Source organism: Oncorhynchus masou, unplaced genomic scaffold (genome assembly GCF_036934945.1).
Source record: "Oncorhynchus masou masou isolate Uvic2021 unplaced genomic scaffold, UVic_Omas_1.1 unplaced_scaffold_3082, whole genome shotgun sequence".
Classification (NCBI taxonomy): Eukaryota; Metazoa; Chordata; class Actinopteri; order Salmoniformes; family Salmonidae; genus Oncorhynchus; species Oncorhynchus masou.
In genome coordinates, this window is record NW_027009500.1 from 25,927 (window position 1) to 44,204 (window position 18,278).

General features: G+C 44.4%; 1 long non-coding RNA gene across 1 annotated transcript; it reads right to left on the reverse strand.

Annotated features, from left to right (window-relative positions):
* Positions 1-604: 604 nt before the first annotated feature.
* Positions 605-3,787, reverse strand: LOC135534155 (uncharacterized). Its single transcript, XR_010454647.1, has 2 exons — positions 3,642-3,787; positions 605-1,239 (listed from the first exon to the last, which is right to left on the reverse strand). It is a non-coding gene; the product is annotated as an uncharacterized LOC135534155 (long non-coding RNA).
* Positions 3,788-18,278: the final 14,491 nt, after the last annotated feature.

The window sequence follows — 18,278 nt, forward strand, 5'->3', positions numbered from 1 at the left end:
TCAGCTTTACAGACTGAATAGAGCCTCAAGTCTTCAGCTTTACAGACTGAAAAGAGCCCCAAGTCTTCAGCTTTACAGACTCAATAGAGCCCCCAGTCTTCAGATTTACAGACTGAATAGAGCCCCAAGTCTTCAGCTTTACAGACTCAATAGAGCCCCAAGTCTTCAGCTTTACAGACTGAATAGAGCCCTAAGTCTTCAGCTTTACAGACTCAATAGAGCCCCAAGTCTTCAGATTTGACTCAATAGAGCCCCAAGTCTTCAGCTTTACAGACTGAATAGAGCCTCAAGTCTTCAGCTTTACAGACTCAATAGAGCCCCAAGTCTTCAGATTTGACTCAATAGAGCCCCAAGTCTTCAGCTTTACAGACTGAATAGAGCCCTAAGTCTTCAGCTTTACAGACTCAATAGAGCCCCAAGTCTTCAGCTTTACAGACTGAATAGAGCCCTAAGTCCTCAGACTTACAGACTGACTAGAGACCCTTAAATATGTGGGAAACACTAAACAGTGTAAGCACAGAAGATGCAGAAGACCGGGGATTGATCAGGACCACCAATGAGAACACACCATTACTCCTTGCAATTCATGCAACAGAACTTCATGAATGCTTTATATTTTTATTATACCATTATTTAAGTCAGTTAAGAACAAATTCTTATTTACAAAGACCGGGGAACAGTGGGTTAACTGTCTTGTTCAGGGGGCAGAACAACAGATTTCCTTCTACCTTGTCAGCTCGGGGATTCGAACTTGCAACCTTTCGGTTACTGGCCCAATGCTCTAACCACTAGGCTACCCCGCTGCCAAATATCTGTCCTCTAAAATATTATATTATATCAACTGAACATACAACATATGGCACTACACAAAACAAGTCTATGCAACATAAATGTTTAATCTACATACTTTATCTACAAAATAATACAAGGTCATTATTTCCTTTAGGAATGTAGTGAAGTCAAATTAAAAGTTGGCAAACATATAAATAGTAAAATAAAGTACAGATACCTCCAAAAACTACTAAAGTATTTTTACTGAAGTACTTTATACCACTAGGTGGCAGTACAGGTGGCGATACAGGTGAGGCTGTCAACTCCTTTGGGACACTGTGAATTTATACAGGTGTGTCAGAATCCGTCGAGTCTGTGCCATACAGCCACCATCGTCTCAGGGTGAGAAATGCTGTCCCTCCACTGCTCTGCTGCTTCCTGTGTTGGGCTGTCGAAGCCAAGGTGAACCTGTAGAAGCAGTTATGAAAGTTATGGAACTGGCTTGATCTTAGAACTCAATTTAAGACCTGCTGGCCTGGGCATCAGTCAGCCTAGCTGGTATTTAAGACCTGCTGGCCTGGGCATCAGTCAGCCTAGCTGGTATTTAAGACCTGTTGGCCTGGGCATCAGTCAGCCTAGCTGGTATTTAAGACCTGCTGGCCTGGGCATCAGTCAGCCTAGCTGGTATTTAAGACCTGTCGGCCTGGGCATCAGTCAGCCTAGCTGGTATTTAAGACCTGCTGGCCTGGGCATCAGTCAGCCTAGTTGGTATTTAAGACCTGCTGGCCTGGGCATCAGTCAGCCTAGCTGGTATTTAAGACCTGTTGGCCTGGACATCAGTCAGCCTAGCTGGTATTTAAGACCTGTTGGCCTGGGCATCAGTCAGCCTAGCTGGTATTTAAGACCTGTTGGCCTGGACATCAGTCAGCCTAGCTGGTATTTAAGACCTGCTGGCCTGGGCATCAGTCAGCCTAGCTGGTATTTAAGACCTGCTGGCCTGGGCATCAGTCAGCCTAGCTGGTATTTAAGACCTGCTGGCCTGGGCATCAGTCTGCCTAGCTGGTATTTAAGACCTGTTGGCCTGGGCATCAGTCAGCCTTGCTGGTATTTAAGACCTGCTGGCCTGGGCATCAGTCAGCCTTGCTGGTATTTAAGACCTGCTGGCCTGGGCATCAGTCAGCCTAGCTGGTATTTAAGACCTGCTGGCCTGGGCATCGGTCAGCCTAGCTGGTATTTAAGACCTGCTGGCCTGGGCATCACTCAGCCTAGCTGGTATTTAAGACCTGCTGGCCTGGGCATCAGTCTGCCTAGCTGGTATTTAAGACCTGTTGGCCTGGGCATCAGTCAGCCTAGCTGGTATTTAAGACCTGCTGGCCTGGGCATCAGTCAGCCTAGCTGGTATTTAAGACCTGCTGGCCTGGGCATCAGTCTGCCTAGTTGGTATTTAAGACCTGTTGGCCTGGGCATCAGTCAGCCTAGCTGGTATTTAAGACCTGCTGGCCTGGGCATCAGTCTGCCTAGCTGGTATTTAAGACCTGCTGGCCTGGGCATCAGTCAGCCTAGCTGGTATTTAAGACCTGCTGGCCTGGGCATCAGTCAGCCTAGCTGGTATTTAAGACCTGCTGGCCTGGGCATCAGTCAGCCTAGCTGGTATTTAAGACCTGTTGGCCTGGGCATCAGTCAGCCTAGCTGGTATTTAAGACCTGTTGGCCTGGGCATCAGTCAGCCTAGCTGGTATTTAAGACCTGCTGGCCTGGGCATCAGTCAGCCTAGCTGGTATTTAAGACCTGCTGGCCTGGGCATCAGTTAGTTCTTGAGAGAGTAACACCTTCTGTTGGCTCTCGCTGTTTATTAAGTACTGAAACAAAGCCTTTTATGTGTGTGTTTTCCCTGTTTCCTTTAAATGTGGTTTCTATTGACTCTCTATCCTTAATTAGTGTGTGGTTTTCTGTTTCCTTTAAATGTGGTTTCTATTGACTCTCTATCCTTAATTAGTGTGTGGTTTTCTGTTTCCTTTAAATGTGGTTTCTATTGACTCTATCCTTAATTAGTGTGTGGTTTTCTGTTTCCTTTAAATGTGGTTTCTATTGGTGTGGGATTTTATTTTTGTCTTCTCTTCCCTAGCCACATTTAGTGGGAATGCATTCTGGGAATGTTTTAGGGCACATTTCCTAGTTGCTTGTCAACTTTCAGTGGAGACCCACATGGGTGCCTTTCAGTACCCCTTTCTGTTTTGCTGTCTGTTAGTTGTTTGTTAGTTCCCTTTGTTGTGAGCGACATTTTGAGTTTGTCTTGTGGGAACGTAACAGACGAAACTGCGTGTCAAATCCACAACGGCTCCCGGCATTATTGGCTGCCCGCAGGCGCATTGAGAGAAATCCTTATGTAGCCTTGTAATCTACACCTTGAGTAGGCTGATTGAATATTTCATCATTTCTTTCATTATTTTTTTGTTTCAATGATTTTTCAATTTGAATGTCATTAATTCTACGTAGCCTACACATTCTCGTTCTAAACTTCTATCTCAAGTGAGGAGGGTGTGGCTTCATGACAATGATCACCGGAGCAACTGCTCACTGATTTTACAGACCGACACAGTTCCACCTCCGACACCGCCAAAAACAACAGCTATGCAGGTGGCAGGTGTCGGCTATCGCCGGGTTAATGCTTGGTCTGATTAAGGGGCTCTATTTAATCTGGAAAATCTGAAGCGTTACGGCTTCCCGGGATAGAAATGTAAAGGTGGTTTTACGTTGCAGCGTCTACCATGAAAACAGTCTGCGCTGAAGTTGAAACATTGCCTTTAAATTTCAATCTCGCTGAACTTCCGCTATTCGGATTGAAAAGAGCCCTAGGGCCTTTCGTCTCACCTGTCCGAGGTAGTGTTTCCGTCTGACAGAACTGCGGCTGTAGAGTTTGACTGACAGCAGGAAGCCCTGGTCCAAAGCGAAGGGGAAGTAGAAAGACTCAGTCCAGGTCAGCTGACCTCCGGAGGACTTTAGGGTGTGAGTCTTCTTCTTCATTACCACCGTGCCCTGCAGCTGCATCAATATCTTCACAAAGAACGCTGGTTGATGGACAAGGGAAGCACAAAGGAAATAGAAAAGCACAAGGGAAATAGAAAAGCAGAAGAGAAATAGAAAAGCACAAGAGAAATAGAAAAGCACAAGGGAAAGAGAAAAGCACAAGAGAAATAGAAAAGCACAAGGGAAAGAGAAAAGCACAAGGGAAATGATTACTTAGTAGACAGTGTGTATACAGCTGGCAGATTTTAAAATGGTTCCAGGTTGAAGCTCTCCGACTAACCCTAAACCTAACCTTAACTCATTTTAGAACTGGTTAAATATCCACACCCTGTTCATTAAAACACATTTTTCTCTGTTACAAAGAATGACATACACGATATATACAAAAGTATGTGGACACTCCTTCAATTAGTGGATTTGTCCCGTTTCAGCCACACATGTTACTGGCAGGTGTATAAAATCGAGCACACATCCATCCAATCTCCATAGACAAACATGGGTAGTAGAATGGCCTTACTGAAGAGCTCAGTGACGTTCAACGTGGCTTTTCCTATAAGTCAGTTCGTCAAATTTCTGCCCTGCTAGAGCTGCCCCCCGGTCAACTGTAAGCGCTGTTATTGTGAAGTGGAAACCTCTAGGAGCAACAACGGCTCAGCCATGAAGTGGTAGGCCACACAAGCTCAAAGAATGGGACCGCCGAGTGCTGAAACACTTAGGGTGTAGAAATCGTCTGTCCTCGGCTGCAACACTCACTACTGAGTTCCAAACTGCCTCTGGAAGCAACGTCGGCACAATAACTGTTGGTCGGGAGCTTCATGAAATGGGTCTCCATGGCCGAGCAGCCGCACAAAAGCCTAATATCACCACGCTCAATGCCAAGCGTCAGCTGGAGTGGTGTAAAACTCGCCACCATTGGACTCTGGAGCAGTGGAAACACGTTCTCTGGAGTGATGAATCACGCTTCACCACCTGGCAGTCCGACTGACGGATCTGGGTTTGGCGGATGCCAGGAGAACGCTACCTGCCTGAATGCATAGTGCCAGGAGAACGCTACCTGCCTGAATGCATAGTGCCAGGACAACGCTACCTGCCCGAATGCATAGTGCCAGGAGAACGCTACCTGCCTGAATGCATAGTGCCAGGAGAACGCTACCTGCCTGAATGCATAGTGCCAGGAGAACACTACCTGCCTGAATGCATAGTGCCAGGAGAACGCTACCTGCCCGAATGCAGAATGCCAGGAGAACGCTACCTGCCCGAATGCATAGTGCCAGGAGAACGCTACCTGCCTGAATGCATAGTGCCAGGAGAACGCTACCTGCCCAAATGCAGAATGCCAGGAGAACGCTACCTGCCCGAATGCATAGTGCCAGGAGACGCTACCTGCCTGAATGCAGAATGCCAGGAGAACGCTCTGGCTGAATGCATAGTGCCAGGAGAACGCTACCTGCCTGAATGCATAGTGCCAGGAGAACGCTACCTGCCTGAATGCATAGTGCCAGGAGAACGCTACCTGCCTGAATGCATAGTGCCAGGAGACGCTACCTGCCTGAATGCCAGGAGAACGCTACCTGCCTGAATGCCAGGACAACGCTACCTGCCTGAATGCATAGTGCCAGGAGAACGCTACCTGCCCGAATGCATAGTGCCAGGAGAACGCTACCTGCCTGAATGCATAGTGCCAGGAGAACGCTACCTGCCTGAATGCATAGTGCCAGGAGAACGCTACCTGCCTGAATGCATAGTGCCAGGACAACGCTACCTGCCTGAATGCATAGTGCCAGGAGAACGCTACCTGCCCGAATGCATAGTGCCAGGAGAACGCTACCTGCCTGAATGCAGAATGCCAGGAGAACGCTACCTGCCTGAATGCATAGTGCCAGGGAGAACGCTTACCTGCCTGAATGCATAGTGCCAGGAGAACGCTACCTGCCTGAATGCATAGTGCCAGGAGACGCTACCTGCCTGAATGCCAGGAGAACGCTACCTGCCTGAATGCCAGGACAACGCTACCTGCCTGAATGCATAGTGCCAGGAGAACGCTACCTGCCCGAATGCATAGTGCCAGGAGAACGCTACCTGCCTGAATGCATAGTGCCAGGAGAACGCTACCTGCCTGAATGCATAGTGCCAGGAGAACGCTACCTGCCTGAATGCATAGTGCCAGGACAACGCTACCTGCCTGAATGCATAGTGCCAGGAGAACGCTACCTGCCCGAATGCATAGTGCCAGGAGAACGCTACCTGCCTGAATGCAGAATGCCAGGAGAACGCTACCTGCCTGAATGCATAGTGCCAGGAGAACGCTACCTGCCTGAATGCATAGTGCCAGGAGAACGCTACCTGCCTGAATGCATAGTGCCAGGAGAACGCTCTGCCCGAATGCAGAATGCCAGGAGAACGCTACCTGCCTGAATGCATAGTGCCAGGAGAACGCTACCTGCCTGAATGCATAGTGCCAGGAGAAGAAGGCCCTTTCCTATTTCAGCATGACAATGCCCCCGTGCACAAAGCACGGCCATACAGAACTGGTTTGACGATATCGGTGTGGAAGAAGTTAACAGGCCTGCACAGAGCCCTGGCCTCAACCCCATACTTTTGGTCATGTAGTGGACTTCTCCCTATTGCTACATATAATACACGTTGGGATCAGATGAAGTAGACCACTACCCTGGCTGAGTGGAGCTGGGTGGTTATAACAGATATATAACAGACTATGTCGACCCCTACCCTGGCTGAGTGGAGCTGGGAGGTTATAACAAACTATGTCGACCCCTACCCTGGCTGAGTGGAGCTGGGAGGTTATAACAAACTATGTCGACCCCTACCCTGGCTGAGTGGAGCTGGGAGGTTATAACAAACTTTGTAGACCCCTACCCTGGCTGAGTGGAGCTGGGTGGTTATAACAGATATATAACAGACTATGTAGACCCCTACCCTGGCTGAGTGGAACAGGAAGGTTATAACAGATATATAACAGACTATGTAGACCCCTACCCTGGCTGAGTGGAGCTGGGAGGTTATAGCAGACTATGTAGACCCCTACCCTGGCTGACTGGAACAGGGAGGTGATAACAGATATATAACAGACTATGTAGACCCCTACCCTGGCTGAGTGGAGCTGGGAGGTTATAACAGACTATGTCGACCCCTACCCTGGCTGAGTGGAACAGGAAGGTTATAACAGATATATAACAGACTATGTAGACCCCTACCCTGGCTGAGTGGAGCTGGGAGGTTCTGGGCAGCGAGGACCTGCAGTTGGATGCGTCCGTTAACCGGCTGGAAACAGGTGGCCAGGTGCAGCTCAGCGTGACACACCTGGAGAAGGAGTGAGAACATCAGACGCTGGAGACAGTAGGTTCACATTTCTACAGTTAAAAAAAAAAATTCCACCAAATTCATGTTGCTGAACATACTGGTCCCTATCCCAAATGGCTGTACTTGGTTAGGAAGCTACAGTGCCTTCAGAAACTATTCACACCCACTGGCCTTCACACAGTACCCCATAAAGTGGAATTATTTCTACAAATTAATAAAAATAAAAACCTGAAATGTCGAGTCAATAAGTATTCAACCCCTTTGTTATGGTAAGCCTAAATAAGGTCAGGAGTAAAAATGTGCTTAACAAGTCACATAATAAGTTGCATGGACTCTGTGTGCAATAATAATGAAGATGATTTTTGAATGACTACATCATCTCTGTACTCCACACACACAATTATCTGTAAAGTCCCTCAGTCGAAGTAGTGAATTTCAAACACAGATTCAACCACAAAGACCAGGGAGGTTTTCCAATGCCTCGCAAAGAAGGCCACCTACTGGTAAATTAAAAAAGCAGACATTGAATATCCCTTTGAGCATGACGTTATTAATTACACTTTGGATGGTGTATCAATACACCGAGTCACTACAAAGATACAGGCGTCCTTCCTAACTCAGTTGCTGGAGAGGAAGGAAACAGCTCGGGATTTCACCATGAGGCCAATGGTGACTCTAAAACAGTTCAATGGCTGTGATGAAAGAATACTGAATACTGATCAACAACATCAACCTAATTGACTAAATGAAAACTGAAATGTACTTTATGTCCTGAATTGGGGAAAATCCAACACAACACATCACTGACTACCACTCCCCATATTTGTATTTTTTATTTAACCAGGTAAGTCAGTTAAGAACAAATTCTTACTTTACAATGACAGCCTACCCCGGCCAAACCCTCTGCTAACCCAGGCGATGCTAGACCAATGGGACTCCCGATTACGGCCGGTTGGGATACAGCCCGGGATCGAACCAGGGTCTGTAGTGACGCCTCGAACACTGAGGTGCCTCTTGTGCCTTAGACCGATGCGCCACTCGGGAGTCCTTATGATCAATCAGAACTATTTAGCCCTTCCCTAACCCGGATGACGCTGGGCCAATTGTGCGCCGCCTCATGGATCTCCCAGATGCAGCTGGCTGTAACAGAGCCTGGACTTGAACCTAGATCTCTAGTGGCCCAGCTAGCACTGTGATGCAGTGTCTTAGACCACAGCGCCAGTCAGGAGACCCTTCCATTTGGCAAATCTGACCATAATTCTATCCTCCTGATTCCTGCTTACAAGCACCAAACTGAAACAGGAAGTACGAGTGACACGCTCGACACAGAAGTGGTCCAATGAAGCGGACGCTAAACTACAGGACTGTTTCGCTAGCACAGGCTGGAATATATTCCGGGATTCATACAATAACTTTGAGGAGTTCACTGAGTTCATTAATAAGTGCCTGGACAACGTCATCCCCACAGTGACGGTATTTAGAACCATGTGGTTCAACGTCCGAGCAAAAGGCGAGAGCTGCCTCTTTCAAGGAGCAGAACAGTATAAAGACAAGAACTCTTTCAAGGAGCAGGACAGTATAAAGACTAGAACTCTTTCAAGGAGCCAGACAGTAAAGACTAGAACTCTTTCAAGGAGCAGGACAGTATAAAGACTAGAACTCTTTCAAGGAGCAGGACAGTATAACGACTAGAACTATTTCAAGGAGCAGGACAGTATAAAGGCTAGAACTCTTTCAAGGAGCAGGACAGTATAAAGGCTAGAACTCTTTCAAGGAGCCAGACAGTAAAGACTAGAACTCTTTCAAGGAGCAGGACAGTATAAAGGCTAGAACTCTTTCAAGGAGCCAGACAGTAAAGACTAGAACTCTTTCAAGGAGCAGGACAGTATAAAGACTAGAACTCTTTCAAGGAGCAGGACAGTATAAAGGCTAGAACTCTTTCAAGGAGCAGGACAGTATAAAGACAAGAACTCTTTCAAGGAGCAGGACAGTATAAAGGCTAGAACTCTTTCAAGGAGCAGGACAGTATAAAGGCTAGAACTCTTTCAAGGAGCAGGACAGTATAAAGGCTAGAACTCTTTCAAGGAGCAGGACAGTATAAAGGCTAGAACTCTTTCAAGGAGCAGGACAGTATAAAGACTAGAACTCTTTCAAGGAGCAGGACAGTATAAAGACTAGAACTCTTTCAAGAAGCAGGACAGTAAAGACTAGAACTATTTCAAGGAGCAGGACAGTAAAGACTAGAACTCTTTCAAGGAGCAGGACAGTATAAAGGCTAGAACTCTTTCAAGGAGCCAGACAGTAAAGACTAGAACTCTTTCAAGGAGCAGGACAGTATAAAGACTAGAACTCTTTCAAGGAGCCAGACAGTAAAGACTAGAACTCTTTCAAGGAGCAGGACAGTATAAAGACTAGAACTCTTTCAAGGAGTAGGACAGTAAAGACTAGAACTCTTTCAAGGAGCAGGACAATATAAAGGCTAGAACTCTTTCAAGGAGCAGGACAGTATAACGGCTCGAACTCTTTCAAGGTGCAGGACAGTATAAAGACTAGAACTCTTTCAAGGAGCAGGACAGTATAAAGACTAGAACTCTTTCAAGGAGCAGGACAGTATAAAGACTAGAACTCTTTCAAGGAGCAGGACAGTATAAAGACTAGAACTCTTTCAAGGAGCGGGACAGTATATAGACTAGAACTCTTTCAAGGAGCGGGACAGTATAAAGACTGGAACTCTGTCAAGGAGCAGGACAGTATAAAGACTAGAACTCTTTCAAGGAGCAGGACAGTAAAGACTAGAACTCTTTCAAGGAGCAGGACAGTAAAGACTAGAACTCTTTCAAGGAGCAGGACAGTAAAGACTAGAACTCTGTCAAGGAGCAGGACAGTATAAAGACTAGAACTCTTTCAAGGAGCAGGACAGTAAAGACTAGAACTCTTTCAAGGAGCAGGACAGTAAAGACTAGAACTCTTTCAAGGAGCAGGACAGTATAAAGACTAGAACTCTTTCAAGGAGCGGGACAGTATAAAAACTGGAACTCTGTCAAGGAGCAGGACAGTATAAAGACTAGAACTCTTTCAAGGAGCCAGACAGTAAAGAATAGAACTCTTTCAAGGTGCAGGACAGTATAAAGACTAGAACTCTTTCAAGGAGCAGGACAGTATAAAGACTAGACCTCTTTCAAGGTGCAGGACAGTATAAAGACTAGAACTCTTTCAAGGAGCAGGACAGTATAAAGACTAGAACTCTTTCAAGGAGCAGGACAGTATAAAGGCTAGAACTCTTTCAAGGAGCAGGACAGTATAAAGACTAGAACTATTTCAAGGAGCAGGACAGTATAAAGACTAGAACTCTTTCAAGGAGCAGGACAGTATAAAGACTAGAACTCTTTCAAGGAGCAGGACAGTATAAAGACTGGAACTCTGTCAAGGAGCAGGACAGTAAAGACTAGAACTCTTTCAAGGTGCAGGACAGTATAAAGACAAGAACTCTTTCAAGGAGCAGGACAGTATAAAGACTAGAACTCTTTCAAGGAGCAGGACAGTATAAAGACTAGAACTCTTTCAAGGAGCAGGACAGTATAAAGACAAGAACTCTTTCAAGGAGCGGGACAGTATAAAGACTAGAACTCTTTCAAGGAGCGGGACAGTATAAAGACTGGAACTCTGTCAAGGAGCAGGACAGTATAAAGACTAGAACTCTTTCAAGGAGCAGGACAGTAAAGACTAGAACTCTTTCAAGGAGCAGGACAGTATAAAGACTAGAACTCTTTCAAGGAGCAGGACAGTAAAGACTAGACCTCTTTCAAGGAGCAGGACAGTATAACGGCTAGAACTCTTTCAAGGAGCAGGACAGTATAAAGACTAGAACTCTTTCAAGGAGCAGGACAGTATAAAGACTAGAACACTTTCAAGGAGCAGGACAGTAAAGACTAGAACTCTTTCAAGGAGCAGGACAGTATAAAGACTAGAACTCTTTCAAGGAGCAGGACAGTAAAGACTAGACCTCTTTCAAGGAGCAGGACAGTATAACGGCTAGAACTCTTTCAAGGAGCAGGACAGTATAAAGACTAGAACTCTTTCAAGGAGCAGGACAGTATAAAGGCTAGAACTCTTTCAAGGTGCAGGACAGTATAAAGACTAGAACTCTTTCAAGGAGCAGGACAGTAAAGACTAGAACTCTTTCAAGGAGCAGGACAGTAAAGACTAGAACTCTTTCAAGGAGCAGGACAATATAAAGACTAGAACTCTTTCAAGGAGCAGGACAGTATAAAGACTAGAACTCTTTCAAGGAGCCAGACAGTAAAGAATAGAACTCTTTCAAGGTGCAGGACAGTATAAAGACTAGAACTCTTTCAAGGAGCAGGACAGTATAAAGACTAGACCTCTTTCAAGGTGCAGGACAGTATAAAGACTAGAACTCTTTCAAGGAGCAGGACAGTATAAAGACTAGAACTCTTCAAGGAGCAGGACAGTATAAAGGCTAGAACTCTTTCAAGGAGCAGGACAGTATAAAGACTAGAACTCTTTCAAGGAGCAGGACAGTATAAAGACTGGAACTCTGTCAAGGAGCAGGACAGTAAAGACTAGAACTCTTTCAAGGTGCAGGACAGTATAAAGACAAGAACTCTTTCAAGGAGCAGGACAGTATAAAGACTAGAACTCTTTCAAGGAGCAGGACAGTATAAAGACTAGAACTCTTTCAAGGAGCAGGACAGTATAAAGACAAGAACTCTTTCAAGGAGCGGGACAGTATAAAGACTAGAACTCTTTCAAGGAGCGGGACAGTATAAAGACTGGAACTCTGTCAAGGAGCGGGACAGTAAAGACTAGAACTCTTTCAAGGAGCAGGACAGTAAAGACTAGAACTCTTTCAAGGAGCAGGACAGTATAAAGACTAGAACTCTTTCAAGGAGCAGGACAGTAAAGACTAGACCTCTTTCAAGGAGCAGGACAGTATAACGGCTAGAACTCTTTCAAGGAGCAGGACAGTATAAAGACTAGAACTCTTTCAAGGAGCAGGACAGTATAAAGGCTAGAACTCTTTCAAGGTGCAGGACAGTATAAAGACTAGAACTCTTTCAAGGAGCAGGACAGTAAAGACTAGAACTCTTTCAAGGAGCAGGACAGTAAAGACTAGAACTCTTTCAAGGAGCAGGACAGTATAAAGACTAGAACTCTTTCAAGGAGCAGGACAGTATAAAGACTAGAACTCTTTCAAGGAGCAGGACAGTATAAAGACTAGAACTCTTTCAAGGAGCAGGACAGTATAAAGACTAGAACTCTTTCAAGGAGCAGGACAGTATAAAGACTAGAACTATTTCAAGGAGCAGGACAGTATAAAGACTAGAACTCTTTCAAGGAGCGGGACAGTATAAAAACTGGAACTCTGTCAAGGAGCAGGACAGTAAAAAGACTAGAACTCTTTCAAGGAGCAGGACAGTAAAGACTAGAACTCTTTCAAGGAGCAGGACAGTATAAAGGCTAGAACTCTTTCAAGGAGCAGGACAGTATAAAGACTAGAACTCTTTCAAGGAGCAGGACAGTATAAAGACTAGAACTATTTCAAGGAGCAGGACAGTATAAAGACTAGAACTCTTTCAAGGAGCAGGACAGTATAAAGACTAGAACTATTTCAAGGAGCAGGACAGTATAAAGGCTAGAACTCTTTCAAGGAGCAGGACAGTATAAAGACTAGAACTCTTTCAAGGAGCAGGACAGTATAAAGATTAGAACTCTTTCAAGGAGCAGGACAGTATAAAGACTAGAACTCTTTCAAGGAGCAGGACAGTATAAAGACTAGAACTCTTTCAAGGAGCAGGACAGTATAAAGGCTAGAACTCTTTCAAGGTGCAGGACAGTAAAGACTAGAACTCTTTCAAGGAGCAGGACAGTATAAAGACTTGAACTCTTTCAAGGAGCAGGACAGTATAAAGACTGGAACTCTGTCAAGGAGCAGGACAGTATAAAGACTAGAACTCTTTCAAGGAGCAGGACAGTATAAAGACTAGAACTCTTTCAAGGAGCAGGACAGTATAAAGACTAGAACTCTTTCAAGGAGCAGGACAGTAAAGACTAGAACTCTTTCAAGGAGCAGGACAGTATAAAGACTAGAACTCTTTCAAGGAGCGGGACAGTATAAAAACTGGAACTCTGTCAAGGAGCAGGACAGTAAAGACTAGAACTCTTTCAAGGAGCAGGACAGTATAAAGACTAGAACTCTTTCAAGGAGCAGGACAGTAAAAAGACTAGAACTCTTTCAAGGAGCAGGACAGTAAAGACTAGAACTCTTTCAAGGAGCAGGACAGTAAAGACTAGAACTCTTTCAAGGAGCAGGACAGTATAAAGACTAGAACTCTTTCAAGGAGCAGGACAGTAAAGACTTGAACTCTTTCAAGGAGCAGGACAGTATAAAGACTAGAACTCTTTCAAGGAGCAGGACAGTATAAAGACTAGAACTCTTTCAAGGAGCCAGACAGTAAAGAATAGAACTCTTTCAAGGTGCAGGACAGTATAAAGACTAGAACTCTTTCAAGGAGCAGGACAGTATAAAGACTAGACCTCTTTCAAGGTGCAGGACAGTATAAAGACTAGAACTCTTTCAAGGAGCAGGACAGTATAAAGACTAGACCTCTTTCAAGGAGCAGGACAGTATAAAGACTAGAACTATTTCAAGGAGCAGGACAGTATAAAGACTAGAACTCTTTCAAGGAGCAGGACAGTATAAAGACTAGAACTCTTTCAAGGAGCAGGACAGTAAAGACTAGAACTCTTTCAAGGAGCAGGACAGTATAAAGGCTAGAACTCTTTCAAGGAGCAGGACAGTATAAAGACTAGACCTCTTTCAAGGAGCAGGACAGTATAAAGACTAGAACTATTTCAAGGAGCAGGACAGTATAAAGACTAGAACTCTTTCAAGGAGCGGGACAGTATAAAAACTGGAACTCTTTCAAGGAGCAGGACAGTAAAAAGACTAGAACTCTTTCAAGGAGCAGGACAGTATAAAGGCTAGAACTCTTTCAAGGAGCAGGACAGTATAAAGACTATAACTCTTTCAAGGAGCAGGACAGTATAAAGACTAGAACTCTTTCAAGGAGCAGGACAGTATAAAGGCTAGAACTCTTTCAAGGAGCAGGACAGTATAAAGACTATAACTCTTTCAAGGAGCAGGACAGTATAAAGACTAGAACTCTTTCAAGGAGCAGGACAGTAAAGACTAGAACTCTTTCAAGGAGCAGGACAGTATAAAGACTAGAACTCTTTCAAGGAGCAGGACAGTAAAAAGACTAGAACTCTTTCAAGGAGCAGGACAGTATAAAGACTAGAACTCTTTCAAGGAGCAGGACAGTATAAAGACAAGAACTCTTTCAAGGAGCAGGACAGTATAAAGACAAGAACTCTTTCAAGGAGCAGGACAGTATAAAGACTAGAACTCTTTCAAGGAGCAGGACAGTATAAAGACAAGAACTCTTTCAAGGAGCAGGACAGTATAAAGACAAGAACTCTTTCAAGGAGCAGGACAGTATAAAGACTAGAACTCTTTCAAGGAGCAGGACAGTAAAGACTAGAACTCTTTCAAGGAGCAGGACAGTATAAAGACTAGAACTCTTTCAAGGAGCAGGACAGTAAAGACTAGAACTCTTTCAAGGAGCAGGACAGTAAAGACTTGAACTCTTTCAAGGAGCAGGACAGTAAAGACTAGAACTCTTTCAAGGAGCAGGACAGTAAAGACTAGAACTCTTTCAAGGAGCAGGACAGTATAAAGACTAGAACTCTTTCAAGGAGCAGGACAGTAAAGACTAGAACTCTTTCAAGGAGCAGGACAGTAAAGACTAGAACTCTTTCAAGGAGCAGGACAGTATAAAGACTAGAACTCTTTCAAGGAGCAGGACAGTATAAAGACTAGAACTCTTTCAAGGAGCAGGACAGTATAAAGACTAGAACTCTTTCAAGGAGCAGGACAGTATAAAGACTAGAACTCTTTCAAGGAGCAGGACAGTAAAGACTAGAACTCTTTTCAAGGAGCAGGACAGTATAAAGACTAGAACTCTTCAAGGAGCAGGACAGTAAAGACTAGAACTCTTTCAAGGAGCAGGACAGTATAAAGACTAGAACTCTTTCAAGGAGCAGGACAGTAAAGACTAGAACTCTTTCAAGGAGCGGGACAGTATAAAGACTAGACCTCTTTCAAGGAGCAGGACAGTATAAAGACTAGAACTCTTTCAAGGAGCAGGACAGTATAAAGACTAGAACTCTTTCAAGGAGCAGGACAGTATAAAGACTAGAACTCTTTCAAGGAGCAGGACAGTATAAAGACTAGAACTCTTTCAAGGAGCAGGACAGTAAAGACTAGAACTCTTTCAAGGAGCAGGACAGTATAAAGACTAGAACTCTTTCAAGGAGCAGGACAGTAAAGACTAGAACTCTTTCAAGGAGCAGGACAGTAAAGACTAGAACTCTTTCAAGGAGCAGGACAGTAATCCTGACACTTATGAAATCCTGCAACGACCATCAAACAGTCAAAATGTCAATACAGGATGAAGATCGAATCCTACTACACACACTGCATTATGTCTGTATATGGTGTTGTAACGATGTGCAAATAGTTAAAGTACAAAAAGGCAAAATAAAGAAACATTAAAATGGGTTGTATTTACAACGGTGTTTGTTCTTCACTGGTTGCCTTCTTCTTGTGGCAACAGGTCACAAATATTGCTTCTGTGATGACACACTGTGGTATTTCACCCAGTAGATATGGGAGTTTATCAAAATTGGGTTTGTTTTCAAAATCTTTGTGGCTCTGTGTAATCTGAGGGAATTATGTCTCTGTAATAATAGCTCGCTCTCTCTCTGTGTCTCTCTGTGTCTCTCTCTGTGTTCCTGTGTGTCTCTTCTTCTTCTCTCTCTCAGGGTTCTCTTCTGTGTCTTCTTCTCTCTCTCTCTCTCTCTGTGTGTGTCTCTCTCTGTGTCTCTCTCTCTCTCTGTCTCTGTTTTCTCTCTCTCTCTCTCTCTCTCTCTCTCTCTCTCTCTCTATGCCTCTCTCTCTTTCTCCCTTGAATTGTTTGAGGTTTGACCTAGTTTTCCAGGCCTCACAATTCCACCATCCATCCCAACCCCAGCCTGATGGCTTTTCCAATAAACCTTTCACCTCCAGTTTCTGTTTCCCTAAAACTTCTAAAAAATTCCCTACTCCCAGATTATGCAACCCCAGAGAGGCTCCGTCAGTACATCAATATTGGCATGTTCCTCAATATGCCAACAGCCTGCAATATATCAACAAAGAAAAACATTGTTTCATGACTTGGCAGAAGTTTTGTTCTTTACATACTGTTCTGATAAGGAGATAAGGGGAGTTATAATAGGAAGATATCCAGAGCATAGGCACAGAGAATAGACTACATATTTGAATTACTAAGTCATAGGCTTGTCCCATTCTACAGGCATTTCCTGTTGGCCAGAGACCAAAAGAAAATGACAACACCAAACTACAGGCAGAATGTGATTTACCTACACGTTCGGAAAAGTGCCTTCGGAAAGTATTCAGACCCCTTGACTTTTTCCATGTTTTGTTTACGTTACATTTACAGCCTTATTCTCAAATGGATTATATATATATATATATTTTAATCCTCATCAATCTACACAGAACACCCCAAAATGACATCACAATTCCCCATAATGACATCACAATGCCCGATTATGAGATCACAATTCCCCATAATGACATCACAATATCCCATAATGACAAAGCAAACCGGTTTTTAGAGATTTTTGCAAAATATATTACAAATTTAAAAAAACTCAAATACCTTATTTACATAAGTATTCAGACCCTTTGCTATGAGACTCGAAATTGAGCTCAGGTGCATCCTGTTTCCCATTGATCATTCTTGAGATGTTTCTACAACTTGATTGGAGTCCATCTGTAGTAAATTCAACTGATTGGACATGATTTGGAAAGGCACACACACCTGTCTATATAAGGTCCCACAGTTCACAGTGCATGTCAGAGAAAAAAACAAGCCATGAGGTTGAAGGATCTGTACGTAGAGCTCAGAGACACGATTGTGTTGAGGCACAAATCTGGGGAAGGGTACCAACAAATGCCTGCAGCATTGAAGATCCCCAAGAACACAGTGGCCATCATTCTTAAATGGAAGATGTTTGGAACCACCAAGACTCCTCCTAGATCTGTCCGGCCAAACTGAGCAATTGGAGGAGAAGGGCCTTGGTCAGAGAGGTGACCAAGTACCCGATGGTCACTCTGACAGAGCTCCAGAGTTCCTCTGTGGAGATGGGAGAACCTTCCAGAAGAACAACCATCTCTGCAGTACTCCACCAATCAGGCCTTATGGTTGAGTGGACAGAAGGAAGCCACCTCAGTAAAAGACACATGACAGCTCACTTGAGTTCGACAAAAGCCACCTAAAGACTCTCAGGCCATATGAAACAAGATTCTCTGGTCTGATGAAACCAAGATTGAACTCTTTGGCCTGAATGCCAAGCGTCACATCTGGAGGAAACCTGGCACAATCCCTACGGTGAAGCATGGTGGTGGCAGCATCATGCTGTGGGGGGTGTTTTTCAGCGGCAGGGACTTGGAGACTAGTCAGGATCGAGGCAAAGATGAACAAAGCAAAGTACAGAGAGATCTTTGATGAAAACCTGCTCCAGAGCACTCAGGACCTCAGACTGGGGTGAAGGTTCCCCTTCCAACAGGACAACAACCCTAAGCACACAGCCAAGACAACACAGGAGTGGCTTCGGTGCAAATCTCTGAATGTCCTTGAGTCTGAACTTGAACCCGATCGAACATCTCTGGAGAGATCTGAAAATAGCTGTGCAGCGATGCTCCCCATCCAACCTGACAGCTTTAGAGGATCTGCAGAGAAGAATGGGAGAAACTCCCCAAATACAGGTGTGCCAAGCTTGTAGTGTCATACCCAAGAAGACTCAAAGCTGTAATCACTGCCAAACGTGCTTCAACAAAGTTCTGAGAAAATGGTCTGAATAATTACTTAAATGTCATATATATATTATTTTTTTTAAATATTATTTTTTATAAATTAGCAACAAATTCTAAAAACCTGCCATTATTTTTGCTTTGTCAATATTGGGTATTGTGATGTCATTATGGGGAATTGTGATGCCATTATGGGGTAT